The sequence below is a fragment of the Equus asinus genome, chromosome 2 (genome assembly GCF_041296235.1).
Source record: "Equus asinus isolate D_3611 breed Donkey chromosome 2, EquAss-T2T_v2, whole genome shotgun sequence".
NCBI lineage: Eukaryota > Metazoa > Chordata > Mammalia > Perissodactyla > Equidae > Equus > Equus asinus.
In genome coordinates, this window is record NC_091791.1 from 94,473,661 (window position 1) to 94,487,040 (window position 13,380).

Here is a 13,380-nt window from a genome sequence, read left to right on the forward strand (position 1 = left end):
AAATAATACAAATGTTCATCAACAGGATGAGGGTGCATTCACAGGAATCAACCATCAAAAAGAGTCCTCATTCACATTTTACCAGGATACAGGCACTCGTTTGTGTGTTTGTGTGTACAATTTTATCACGTGTGTAGCCTTGTGTAGCACCACCACGATCAAGATATTCAACTGTACATCATCATAGACTCACTTGTATGACCCTTTTACAGCTATCCTATCCCCTCCCAACTCATCCCAAACACTGGGCAACCACCCTCACTTCTCCTTCTCTATAATTATTTCACCAATGTTATGAAAATGGAGCCATGAAGTATGTATCACTTTGAGATCGGCTTTTTTTAAATCTCAGCATAATTTCCTTGCGGTTCATCCAAGTTGTCAGGCATATGAATCGTTCATTCCTTGCTGAGTAGTGGATAGTTCATGTCATTACTGAGTAGTGTTCCATGGTACATATGGATGTGCCATAGGTTAGTCATTCAACCACTGACGGACGTTTGGAGAGTTTCCCAATTTATGGCTTTTATGAATAAGGCTGCTATGACCATTCGTGTACAAGTCCTTGTGTGAAACCTAATCTTCATTTCTCTGCAACAAATGCCCAAGAGTGCAATTGCTAGGTTGTATGGTAAGTCCATTTTTAGCTTTGAAAGGGACTACCAGGCTGTTTTCCAGAATAACCATACAATTTTACATTCCCAATAGCAATGCGTAAGTGATTCACTTTCTCCAAATCCTCACCAGCATTTGGTGTTATCATTATTTCTCATTTTTGCCATTTTGATGGGTTTATAGTGATAGCTCTTTGCGGTTTTAATTTGCAATTCCTTAATTGCTAAGGAAGTTGAATATCTTCTCATGTGTTTATTTGTCATTTATATATCCTTTTCAGTACAGTGTCTGGGTATGTCTTTTGCCCATTTTCCAATTGGATTGTTTTGCTTGTTTGTTTTACTGCTAAGTTTTAAGAGTTCTTACTGTATTCTAGATACATCTTTATCCAATATGTGATTTGAAAATATTTCCTCCTGTGTGCAGCTTGTCTTTTCGTCTTCTTAATGGGTTTAAGTGGTGGATCATATTTTTGCTGAGGGATGTACAATGGCTCCAACACAATCTATTGAAATTAAAATTGTTTTGACTAGTTTTGGGCTTTTGCCTTTCTCTATAAATTTTCGAATAAGCTTATCTGTGTCTACAATAAGAGTTTGTCTAGGTCTCCAGGCTGAGATTTTGTGGGGAATTGTGCTAAACTCCTAGGTTAACTTATAATTGACATCTTTCCTTTGTTGAGTCTTTCAACCCATCAACATAATATGCCTCTCCAAACATTTGTGTCTTTAATTTCTTTCATCAGCATTTTATAATTTTCATCACACACAACCTGTGTATGTTTTGGTAGACTTATTTCTAACATATCATTCTTTGGAAACATTGTAAGTGGTACTGTAATTTTGATTTCTGTTTCCACTTGTTCATTGTTGGTATCTAAAATGTTATTGAATTTTCTGTGTTGATCTTCTGTCCTGTGACCTTACGAATTCTCTCCTTAAGTCTAGGCGGTTTTCCTTTTGGTTAATTCCTTGGGATTTTCTAGAGACATTGACAATCATGTTGTCTGCCAACAGAGACCATTTTATTTCTCCTTTCAAAACTGAATTCATTTTATTGTCATATTATAGTTTCTAGAACATCCAGTAGTATGTCAAATGAGAGTGGTGAGAGAGTTGCCTTGTTCTTGATTTTAAAAGAACGTAATCAGTCTTTCACCAATAGGTATGATGTCAGCTGTAGGTTTTCTTATGGGTGATCTTTATGAAGTTGAGTAAGTTCTCTCTTTTCCAATATAAAGAAAATTTGTAACCATAAATGGGTAATGAACTTTGTGAAATGTCTTTTCTGTTTCAACTGATATGATCGTAGGATTTTTCTATGTTGACCTGCTGTAATGGTAGATTGCATGACTATAAAACTAACCTTACATACCTGGAATAAATGATTCAATGTGGTTATGGTGTATTTATTGTTTTTATACATTGTTGCACTTAATTTGCTAAAATTTTGTTGAAGTTCCTTATTTCTAAATTCATGAGAGATATTGTTTATTTTTTTATGTTGATTTTATTTCATTTTTGGATTAGGGTAATAGTAGCCTCATAAAATGAGTTTGGGGAAGTGTTCTTTCATATATTTTCTAGAAAAGATTGTGTAAAATCGCTGTTAACTTCTCCTTTAAATGTTTGGCAAAATTATCCATTAAAGCCACCTGGGCATGGAGATTTCCTTTTCTGAAGCTTTTTAATTACAAATTCAATTTCTTTAATAGTTATGTGACTAACACTATATCTTCTTGGTTGGCTTTTGAACTTTATTTTTGCCAAGGAATTTAATACTTCTAAGTTGTTGAATTTCAAAAAGTCATTTTATATGTAGTAGTCCTTTATTATGCTTTTGATTGTAGTAGGATTAGTTTTGATATTCATGGTATTCCTCATCTCAGTGAGCTGTGTCTTCTTTCTCTCTATTTTTGTCAGTCTTTCTAGATTTTACAAGGAGCCCCCATCAGATGCAAGCAGGCAGCCAGTATGTGGTCAGATCACCTGAATCAAGTCTCAGATTAAGGTGGGTTTTAGTCTTCTCTGAGGACTATTCTGGGTAGTTCTTTCAATCTACTTTCTGGGCTTTAGGTACACAGGTAGCTAGCTAGCTCGCTGAGTGTCTGGTGTAGATATGTGGTATTTTGGTAGCTTGGATGAGGTTATTATTTTCCTTTGAAGTTTTCTATAGTGTATGCATGACTTTACAATAAATGTTAATTTTACGACAGAAATGAGTTAGTATTTCTTAAAAACAATGGGAGTTTTCATTACCTTGAAATGATATGTAGTCAGAACTTTTTAAATTAAATGTTCTAAAATAGAGGCTTTAAAAATGTTGACTGCATTTTATTTCTTAAGCTTGCACAGACTTTTCAATTTCAAAAAATTGCTGACTAATGTTTGAGACCGATTAGCAATCAGGCAGCATGTAATTTGGAAGGGAAATCCTGCTGTATTAAATTCTGATCCTTTTTAATAAGATGCTTCTAAATGAGCTCGATTGCACACTGTCAAAAAGGTCAGTATTTATTACATAAGAGAAATATACAGTGTGGTTTGAGAAAGCCGAAAGGCCAACTTGACCGAGATTCGATTTCCCAATCAACACCCTAAATCACCAACACTAGAGTCCCTCTGAAGACTTACGCATTTCTTTCCCAGATGAGACGACTTCAGCCAAAGTATCAATCAATGATGTGGATTGAATGACAAGTTATCTAGATGACACTCATCAGCATTATCTGACACAGAAACTTAGGGCCTGTTCGTTACTGCAGAGGCAGCAGCAAGCTCACAACCGCCCCATCTTCGGGACTTAAACAGCAGATGTTTGCCCAAAGATCTTCTCTGTTTCTGAAAGACTCGGAAAGCTTAAGAGAATCTATATGCTGTCAGTCTTTCAAGACTCCCAAAGGGGCTTTCTGTATAGTCAAGCATCACATAATGATGTTTCCATCAACAGACCGCATATACAATGGTGGTCCCATATGATTATAATGGAGCTGAAAAGTTCCTATTTAGTGATGTCATAGCCCTTGTAACATTTTGGCACAATGCATTACTCACGTGTTTGTGGTGAGGCTAGTGTAACCAACCTATTGTTTTGCCAGCCATGTAAAAGGAAAGTACATATGATTATGTACAGTATATAATACTTGATAGTAATAATATCTGACTATGTTACTGGTTTATGTATTTACTATACTTTTTATCATTATTTTAGAGAGTACTCTTTCTATTTATTAAAAAAAATAGTTTACTGTAAAACTGTGTCATGTTATGCCAGCAGCAGCCACATACATCTTGCATTTACTGCATCTCTTGATGCATTATTTTCTCTTGTGCTTGACCTCATGTCGTTTTGTTCATCATGGCCCCTAAGCATTCAAAATCCACTGCTAATATTGCCAGTAAGAGGCCACGTTGAATGACTGAACTGGAAAGAAATTAAAAGCGATGAAGGACTATAAAGATGGAAAATCAGTGATGGTTATTGCTCACCAGTCAGGCATGGACCATTCCACCAGATTCTACAATCTTGAAGAACAAGAACAAAGTGAGGGAAGCTGTTAAAAGATCTGCTTGACTGAAGGCAATGAGACTAACAGAAATTTGAGTAGGACCTATATCAGACACGCAGAAACTTCTAACGACCTGGATTGAAGACCAGACACAGAAGTGATATCCCTCTCAGCACCATGATGGTCATGGGCAAAGCAAAAACTTTGTTTGCGATGTTGAAAGAAAAGGCTGGACCCTACTACGATGTTGAATTTACTGCTAGCTCTGGGTGGTTTAAACAGTTCAAGAATCGTTATTCATTCATAATGTGAAAGTGAATGATGAGTCTGCGAGTGCTGATGTGAAGGCAGCTGGAGAATTTTTAGAAACTCTAGATAAGCTGACTGTGGAGGAAAATTACTTACCAGAGCAAATATTTAATACAGATGTAATCTTCCCATTCTGGAAATAGATGCCAGAAAAGATTTTCATTCATAAGGAAGCCAAGTCAATGCCAGGTTTCAAGTCTTTTAAGGGCAGGATAACAGTCTTGTTTGGGGTAGTGTTGCAGGCTACAAATGGAAACCCTTTGTGATCTGGCACAGCGAGAACCCCAGGGCCTTCAAGCACATCAATGAGCACACACTGCCGGTGTAGCACAGGAGCAATGAGAAGTCATGGATGACCCAGCTCCTCTTCCAAGATGCCCTCCTGAATTGCTGTGCCAGAGAAATGGAGAAGAGCTGTTTGGAGAACGACGTACCTTTCAAGATTTTTGCTTATTGTCGATAATGCTCCTGGACTTCCTCCTTTTATTGATGATCTTCATCCCAATATCAAAGCTGTGTTTTATCCTCCCAAACACTTCCTCTTTGATCCAACCAATGGATCAAGGAGTTATAGCAACTTTTAAGGCTTACCACCTGAGGAAGACCTTTGTCCAGGCTATTGCTGCAACTGAGGCAGACACTGAGAAGACACTGATGCAATTCTGGAAGAACTACAGCATCTGTGACTGCAAGAACTTTGCTTGAGTTTGGGGTGACGTCACCAAGGAACACATGAATGGCATCTGGGAGAAGACACTCAAGAGGCTCGTCCATGACTTCAAAGGGTTTACCAAGTTTGAAGATTTTGCAAAAATCAACAAGGCTTTTGTTGAGGTGGCAAACAACTTTAACCTGGGTGTGGATGAGCATGCTTTCAGGAGCTCCTAGAGGTGGTTCCTGAGGAATTGACTAATGAGGAGTTGTTGGAACTGGAACACAGAGCTGAAGAAGAGGCAAGAGAAGAGGAAACTGCAAGAGAAGAAAAGAAGAACCCCCCAAAAAATCCACAGTGAAGGGTTTGGCAGAAGCTTTTCCAGACCTCAACAAGTTCCTTAAAATGTTTGAAAACATAGATCCCGACACTGAAGGTTTTCATTAATAGAGAGAAATGTTCACGGTGCATTATCTGCTTATAAGCAAATCTGTGGTGAAAAAAGAAACAAACCAATCAAACCAGCATGGACGTATTTCTGAAAAGAGTGGCATCTCTTCAAGAAGAGCCTCAGGCAGGTCCTTCAAGAGGTGTTCCAGAAGAAGGCATTGTTATCGTAGGAGATGACAGTTCCATGTGTGTTATTGCCCCTGAAGACCTTCCAGTGGGACAAGATGTGGAGGTGGAAGACAGTGATGCTGATGATCCTGACCCTCTGCAGGCCTAGCCCAATGTGAGTGTGTCTTAGTTATTAACAAACAAGTTTAAAAAGTAAAAAAAAAGAATAATACTGTTAAGAGAAAAAAGTGTATAGAATAAGGATATAAAGAAAGAAATTATTTTTGTAGAGCTGTACAATGTGTTTGTGTTTAAGCTAAGTATTATTACAAAAGCATCAAATTTTTTAAAAAAGTTTAGAAAGTAAAACATTTACAGTAAGCTAAAGTAAATTTATTACTGAAGAAAGAAAAATATTTTTCTTATAAATTTAGTTTAACCTATGTGTACAGTGCTTACAAAGTCTACAGTCATGCATGGCAATGTCGTATGTCTTCACATTCACTCTCCACTTGCTCACTGACTGACCCAGAGTGACTTCCAGTCCTGTAAGCTCCATTCATGGTAAGTGCCCCATATGGGTGTACCACTTTTTATCTTTTATACTGTATTTTTCTTTTTTCTTTTTTTTTTGCATCTTTGTATTTTACTACGGAGGTAATTTCAATGTATTATTAGATAATATGTAACTTGTAAACTGTTAATTCGTATCTTACACGTACAAAATCATTTTACGAAATTGCTTAAAAAACTAGTAGATAATGTGTCCTCTGCTGGATTACTCCTGGAAGGTGTACTGGGCACGTGACACCCACTGCAGAGTAGCAGCAGCAGCAGCAGCAGCAGCAGCCAGCGCGACAGCGGCTGCCTTTCCATCTGACACTGTCATCCCGCCACCCCTTCATCCCCAAGTTCACTGCACCTTGATTCTTCACCTTTCTCCCCACTTCTGTGGCCGTCTCCTCACCTGGGACCCACCTCTGCACAGATGACCACTCAGGATAAATGAGTAATAGAAATATATCTTCGTACCTTTCTCGCTTGGATGAGAACAATTCTGGTTCTCTGGGACAGTCACCAATCTTACTCTCCGTGGCCTTTTTTATCCCATAATGTATCACTTCAAACTTAAATAAACCTCCCTCAATCAGAGTTCTCAAGTAGCCTTCACCATATCTTTTGAATAGTCCTTTTATACTTAGTCCTTCAAGTATCCATAACATTTAACGCTCATGATCAAAACAACTAGGAACGCTGTCTTGCTACAATTGTTTTACATTCCATATCACCAGGAGCTCTGCTAAGAAAATACAAAAAGGAAAAATTCAACTCAACAATTAGCTCCAACAAGTTCTTAACGTGTGCTACTAGGTGAAGTCTCTAGGCCAAAATTATTGCCATCAGATATTCTTCCAAACGTCACCAGACAATCCAGGGTCATCGGCCAGACCAGAAATCCACTGTGATGTTGATATACAGAGGATTATAATCCACACAGAGTAATTTATAAACACAACTGGTCAACCCATCTGTTCTCCAGACTCGTAACACTTGATGTAAGAGCTTCATCCGCTCTGTGTTCACTTCATTGCCTTGGTCTCTGGTATGGAAGATCATCGTGTATTTACCCACTTCAGGCATTGGCCGGATTATTTTCATTCTATGAAGCTCAACCCTGAGTCTGAGGTCATCGTCTTCGCCTCCCCATCCCCAGTAGTTGTTAGAGAATCCCTTCACCTTGAAAAATTGTTCTCTGCTTAGGGCAGTAACGCCCCCAAAATATCCGCTGTAACGTAACCTGTATCCAGTACTGTTCCTGCCAACCACCAGATGCTTGGGCTGATCCTCACACTTGTAAAGGTTCAGGTCATTCTCCGGCACCAGATCCACATCGTGGAATATAAAGCAGTCCCAATTTTCATCCTTGAGAGCTTCTAGATAGCCCACATTCAAGAGTTTGGCTCGATTAAACTTTTTACTTCCAGCCTGGTGGATGACATAGATGCCGTACTCCAGCTGCTGCCGATGCAAAAAGGGATGAAGGTGTTCCAGCAGGTACATCAGGTGCTTCTCCCTGTTCCGGTGTGGAATGAGGATGGCGACCCGCTGCAGAGCCCTGCATTCCTCGGGGTGATAGCGTCCTCTGCGCACGTTGGGGTTTTCTGCCTGCACTTCTTCCAGAGTGAGATCCGGTTTGAAAAAGAGCTTGTTCTGGCCTCTGAGGTATGGAGACATGGAAGGGCAGTTGTCAAGGTTTGCAGTTGTCGTGGATGCTTCATTGGTCAGAGTTTGTTTCTTCTCCAAAACGAGAGGGTTGTTGAAATTAGCCATGAAATCCTTTGCTTTAGGAATCTCTTGAAGAGCAGCTACAAAGTAGTTCCTGGTGGCCCACCCAACCACCGTCAGGCATAAGGTAAGAAGCAACGGTAACCGGAATTTGTAAGAAAGGTGGAAAGTCACATTGCAGCCCATGTCTTTTATTACGTGAGCGACAGCTATCTCTCGGCTTCACTGAAGGCAGGAAGCTTCAAGTTACACTCTTCCAATCTGATTGCAAACTTGAAGATGACTGAAGATGCAATGCCTGCTTTTGCTCAGTGGTTCTGCTCCAATAACCTCTGGCCGCATCTCGCCCGGCTCCCCCACTGGCGGCAGCGGGAGCGCCACGGTGTTGCCCGCGCCGAAACCGTACAGTCCCTCCCTCCGGGCTTGGCTTCCGCAGGCCCCGCTCGCCTTATACTGTATTTTTAATGTACCTTTCCCATGTTTAGGTATGTTTTGAGTGAACTCTCTTTAATAATGTCAGAAGATGTAGTGACTCATATATTTCAATTATGCAATACTTCCAAGGTAGCAGATACCATCTATATTTTGTCAAGAATTCTAGTTACCCCAGTTAGACTAGGATGTACCACATAGGCCTTGATGATTGAAGATCCTTTTTAAAATTTTATTTTTTAAGGTAACATATGCTCTTTTTTAGTGGTGGGAGTTACAATTCTGAGTTTCAGCACATTTATAGATTTGTGTAATTACCACTACAATTACGATAGAACTTTTCCATCACCCAAAATAATCTTTCTTGTGAGATTCTTTTGAAGTTACAGCTTCTGTAGCCCCCAACCTCTGGTGAAACACTGGTCTGTTCTCTGTAACTTCATTTCTATTTGAAAATGTTGTACAAATAGAATCATAATATGTAACCTTTGGACTGGCTTCTTTTACTCAGCAAAATGCATTTGAGATTCATCCTGGTTGTTGAGTGTATCAATATTTCATTCCTATTTATGGCTGAATAGTAGTCCACTGTGTCGTTGTATGAAGTTTGCATATCCATTAACCCAAAGTACATTGGGATAGCTTATAGTTTTTGGCAATTATGAATATCTATCAGAGATATTAAACAAATTTGAGGATTTTTCTTGGAAAAAATTGTGGGTATGATTAATAGCACATGAAAGTGATAGGAAGTAAAGAGGTAAGAAGCCTACTGAGTATTTTGAGGGAGTTTCAATGCCAAAGAAACCAAGAACCTTGAGTGACAAGCTTCTGACTGTTTGATGAGCATCAGGAAGGAAGCAAGCCAGGAAGACTGGGCAGTGTCAAAGGAAGGCATACCCCGCAATACACTTTAGATGTGGCTGTGGAAGATGATGGCAAAGAAGTGTTTCCAGGAAGCTGGAGCCTGGAATCTTAAAGAATAATGGACAAGACAGAAAGAATCAAGTTCTAAGCAAAGAATTTCTCCCTCTTTGTTCTTGTTCTGTAGAACAATCACTCATCTGTGTTTCCCATTCTTCTCCTTTCCAAATGGAAGATTTGCTATAGCTAAGCTGTCTTGCTTCCACTACTGCATATTGGTTGGGCAGGGTGCATACAGCAAGCAAGGTCTCTTGAATTCAAAGACCCCTGGACAATGAAGACGCTTCCATACCTAATGCAGAATAATGTGTATCACCTGGAACACCAGGACCTGAGCTGGATGCAGTTAGAAATGAAGCTTTTGATTACCTCCTTTGTAAAGAGAGTTTGTTCAATGTATGTGGGGGGGGGGGCGGGGAGGAAATGGAACTGGTATTTGGTGACCAGAAGATCAGATTGTAGACACACACACGCATAAAAGCTATTTGTTTGTCAAACTCTGTTGTATTTTCCTCCTCAGCACATGGGAAAACCACAATTTCCAGATTTCCTTCAGGAAATGGGGCTATTTGACTGAATTCTAGCCAATAGAAGGAAGGTGTTATTAGTGCTCATCAATTCTGAACCTGGCCCGTAACATTTCTCATGATTTTCCATAATTTCTTTCTTTCATGATCTACCAGCTGAACAAAAAGATCCAGCAGAGGTCTTTGAGACTGTAGGAATAATGCAGCTTCCACATCAGTGTTGTCCAATGGGGTCATTTTACCATCCCTCACCGCTCTGGGAACATTTGGCAACGTCTGGAGAAATTTTTGCTGGTCAAAAGTGGGATGGTACTACTGGACTCTGGTGGATAGAAATGAGGCATAGTCATAAACATCCTGCATTGCACTGGACACAACTAAGAATTATCTAACCCAAAATGTCTATAGTGCCAAGGTGGAGAAAGCTTGCTCTACACAGATGGCACCTTGGTGCTTGCATGGCTATGTGGGACAGAAATTCTGCCAACCTTCATCAGATGGTACATGTGAGACACAAACCTTCATTGTATTAATGCACTGGAATTTGGGGATTGCTTTTTGCAATATTCTCTAATGGAGCAGACTAAGAGTTCTAAATGCTTGTTAATAACCACCTCATAGGATTGATGAGAAGATTAGGTTATTTTATTGGGAAAGCCTTTAGAACAGTAACTAGTACAAGATAAGCTCTCAAAATCTATGATTAAAAGGAAGGATTATTTGTTGTTCTCCCATGACTTTCTCCATCATATGAGGTAGGTATTATTATTGTATAATTCCCCTTTGGAGATGAGGAAATTAAGACACAGAGAGGTTAACTAGCTTGACCATGATCACAGAGGTTGAAAACAATAAAACTGAGATATGAGTCTGGACAACGTGGTTCCTAAGTCCATGACTTAATACTATACTATGACTGCCTCATGTCGGAAGGAACACGAGGTCCCGCAGATGTGCAGCATTTTATTTAAATTGAAAATCTTTTCTTCTCTGTGTATCAACTGATTATAGAATCCGCTGCCCTGATTAGAGGTCTGTCATACAGATATTTATTAATTAGAAGTCTATCATACAGAAGTTAAGGTGGTTGTAGAAAGTCTTTGCAATACAGCCAGGCTTCACATCGAGTGGCGGCCGGTAACCAGGGTAAACAGAAAATTAGACGCTAAAATCTTGTATTTCACGTAGAGGCTTCCCTAGGCAAAATAGGTAACTGTGCTGAGATAGTTCAATTGCTGTGGCTGCTCAGATACAAGCCTGCTGGATCACTGAATGGGTGATTGAAATTTATAGCAAACCCTCCTGTAGCTTAAAATCTGAGAAAAATATTCTGACAGATTTTATCTTGAAAGTGAGAAAATAAAGAGAATATATATTCATTGAATTTGGTGCAAAATATCCTTGATATAAATCTCTACTTGATAAAAGGCATGAGCAAAAAAATGGAACCTCTGAAGAAATATGATGTATAAAGATAGTAGAACATTTATATGAGACTAGGGACTGGTGGCAATATGCCTACAGTGCAAGGTTCTCCACTCACTCAGTGTGATATGTGTGCTCAATCCTTTTGGGTAGGACATGGAGAACTGGTGCAGGATGTGTTTATCACAGCTCAAAGTAGTAAGTTCAGAGAATTGATACCTGATCCAAAAATGGCCATCAGAGACTTGGGATGTTAAGAAAAGCATCACTTTTACATTAGGGTTGCTGATTTGGAATCATTTGACTACAACCTGCAGGCAGTCATCTTGGAGAAGGCCTGAATTTATTTATTTATTCATTTAGTGCATACATTTTTAAGTGTGGATTATGTACCAGGCACCCTTCTAGTTCCAGGAGATACCACAATAGAAAAAACAGATGAAGCCCATGCTCCTGAGAAGCTAACTTTCTAGTGGGGGAGACAGACAATGAATAAGTACATAATGTGAGGTCAGCTTGAGATAAATGATGTTTTTCTAAACTAAAGTAAAGGTGAGGGATGGAATGTAAATTGGAGGAAGGAGGCTTGCGTAGCGTGATCAGGGAAATCCTTCATGAAGAAGGGACATTGAGTAAATACTTAAACAAAATAAGGGAGCAAACAAGAAAAACATCTGGAGGAGGCAGAAGGAATAATGATAAATACTTGAAACTGAAGCATTTATATTTTTGTGGTGCTTGATGAAAGACAGTGGGATTGAAGCAGAATGAATAATAATATTTGTAGAAAAATGGCATTGTAGAGCTAGCCATGGGCAAGAGCATGTGTTGCCTTGCTCGAGCAAGACTTCCAATTTGGTTGTAACAGAAGGCCATGCAATGATTTGGATGAGTAAATGATATGATAAGATTTATTGCCCTGCATAGTGCACAAGTTTTGATATGCAAGATTGGAAGCAAACACACATATTAGTAGGCTAATAAAAATTACAGGTGAAAGATGGCACTGGTTGTGTCTAGGGTGTTGACAGTGGCAATGGTGATACGTGTTCACACAATAGATGTGTTTTGAAGGTAGAGATGATAGAATATGCCAGAGAAAAGAGGGAAAAGGGAGCAAAGAACAGAAAAATAGAAAATAAATGGCAACAGGGTGGATTTAAACCCAACTATATCAACATCCACATCAAATTTAAGATCTAAACATCTCATGTAAAAGTCAGACATTGTCAGATTGTATAAAAAAGCAACACACTACTATTTATTATATATGAAATGTAAAAACACAAACAGGTTAAAAGTAAATGGATGTAAAAGGCACATATACTATGCTAATACAAATCCAAAGAAAGGTGAAGTGGCTATATTAATATCAGACAAAGTAAATTGCAGAGCAAGAATACTGTTAGGAACAAAGAGTGCGATTTTTTTAAAATAAAGACATCAACTCAACAGTGGACACAGTAATCCTAAATCTTTATCAATCTAATAACTAAGCTAATATGAGGCAAACACTGATAAAATAGAAAGGAGAAAAAGAAAAATTCATTATTGTAACCAGAAAGGTGAACATACTATCTCAATACTTCATAGACAATTAGCAGAAAATAAGTGAGAATATAGAAAACGTGAATAGCATCAACCAACTCAACAAACTGATATTTATAAAACATCCCCCCTAACAATAGCAGTTCAAGTGCACATTGAACATTTACCAAGATACATGATAAAAAAAGTTCATAAAACACGTCTCAGTAAATGAAATTGCTTTCACATCATACAGAATATATCATCTGCCCACGATAGAATTAAATTACAAAGCAATCAGTCATCATCATCATCACCTTTAATATTTGGGAAATTCATTGGGAAAAGGTATACTTTAAAAACTAATAAACATATATAAAAATATATATGTATATCATAAACTCAGTATATTACTTAATGAAGAAATGCTAGAGTCATTTCCATTATCATTATGAACAATACAAAGAAGCCTACTACCTTTGCTGTTCCCCAGTAGTCTAATACTGATGTTAGCCAATGCAATTAGGCAAGATAAATTAGTTAGAGACGTAAGAATGGCAAAGAATGGGTAAATCTATCTCTCAAGTGTGTTATAGTATATCTGGGAAACTCTACAG

The 13,380-nt window shown here is 38.6% G+C and overlaps 1 pseudogene; it reads right to left on the reverse strand.

Moving 5' to 3' along the window:
* Nucleotides 1-6,561: 6,561 nt before the first annotated feature.
* LOC106840352 (beta-1,4-galactosyltransferase 4 pseudogene) lies at nucleotides 6,562-8,213 on the reverse strand (annotated as a pseudogene).
* Between the last annotated feature and the right edge of the window lie 5,167 nt (nucleotides 8,214-13,380).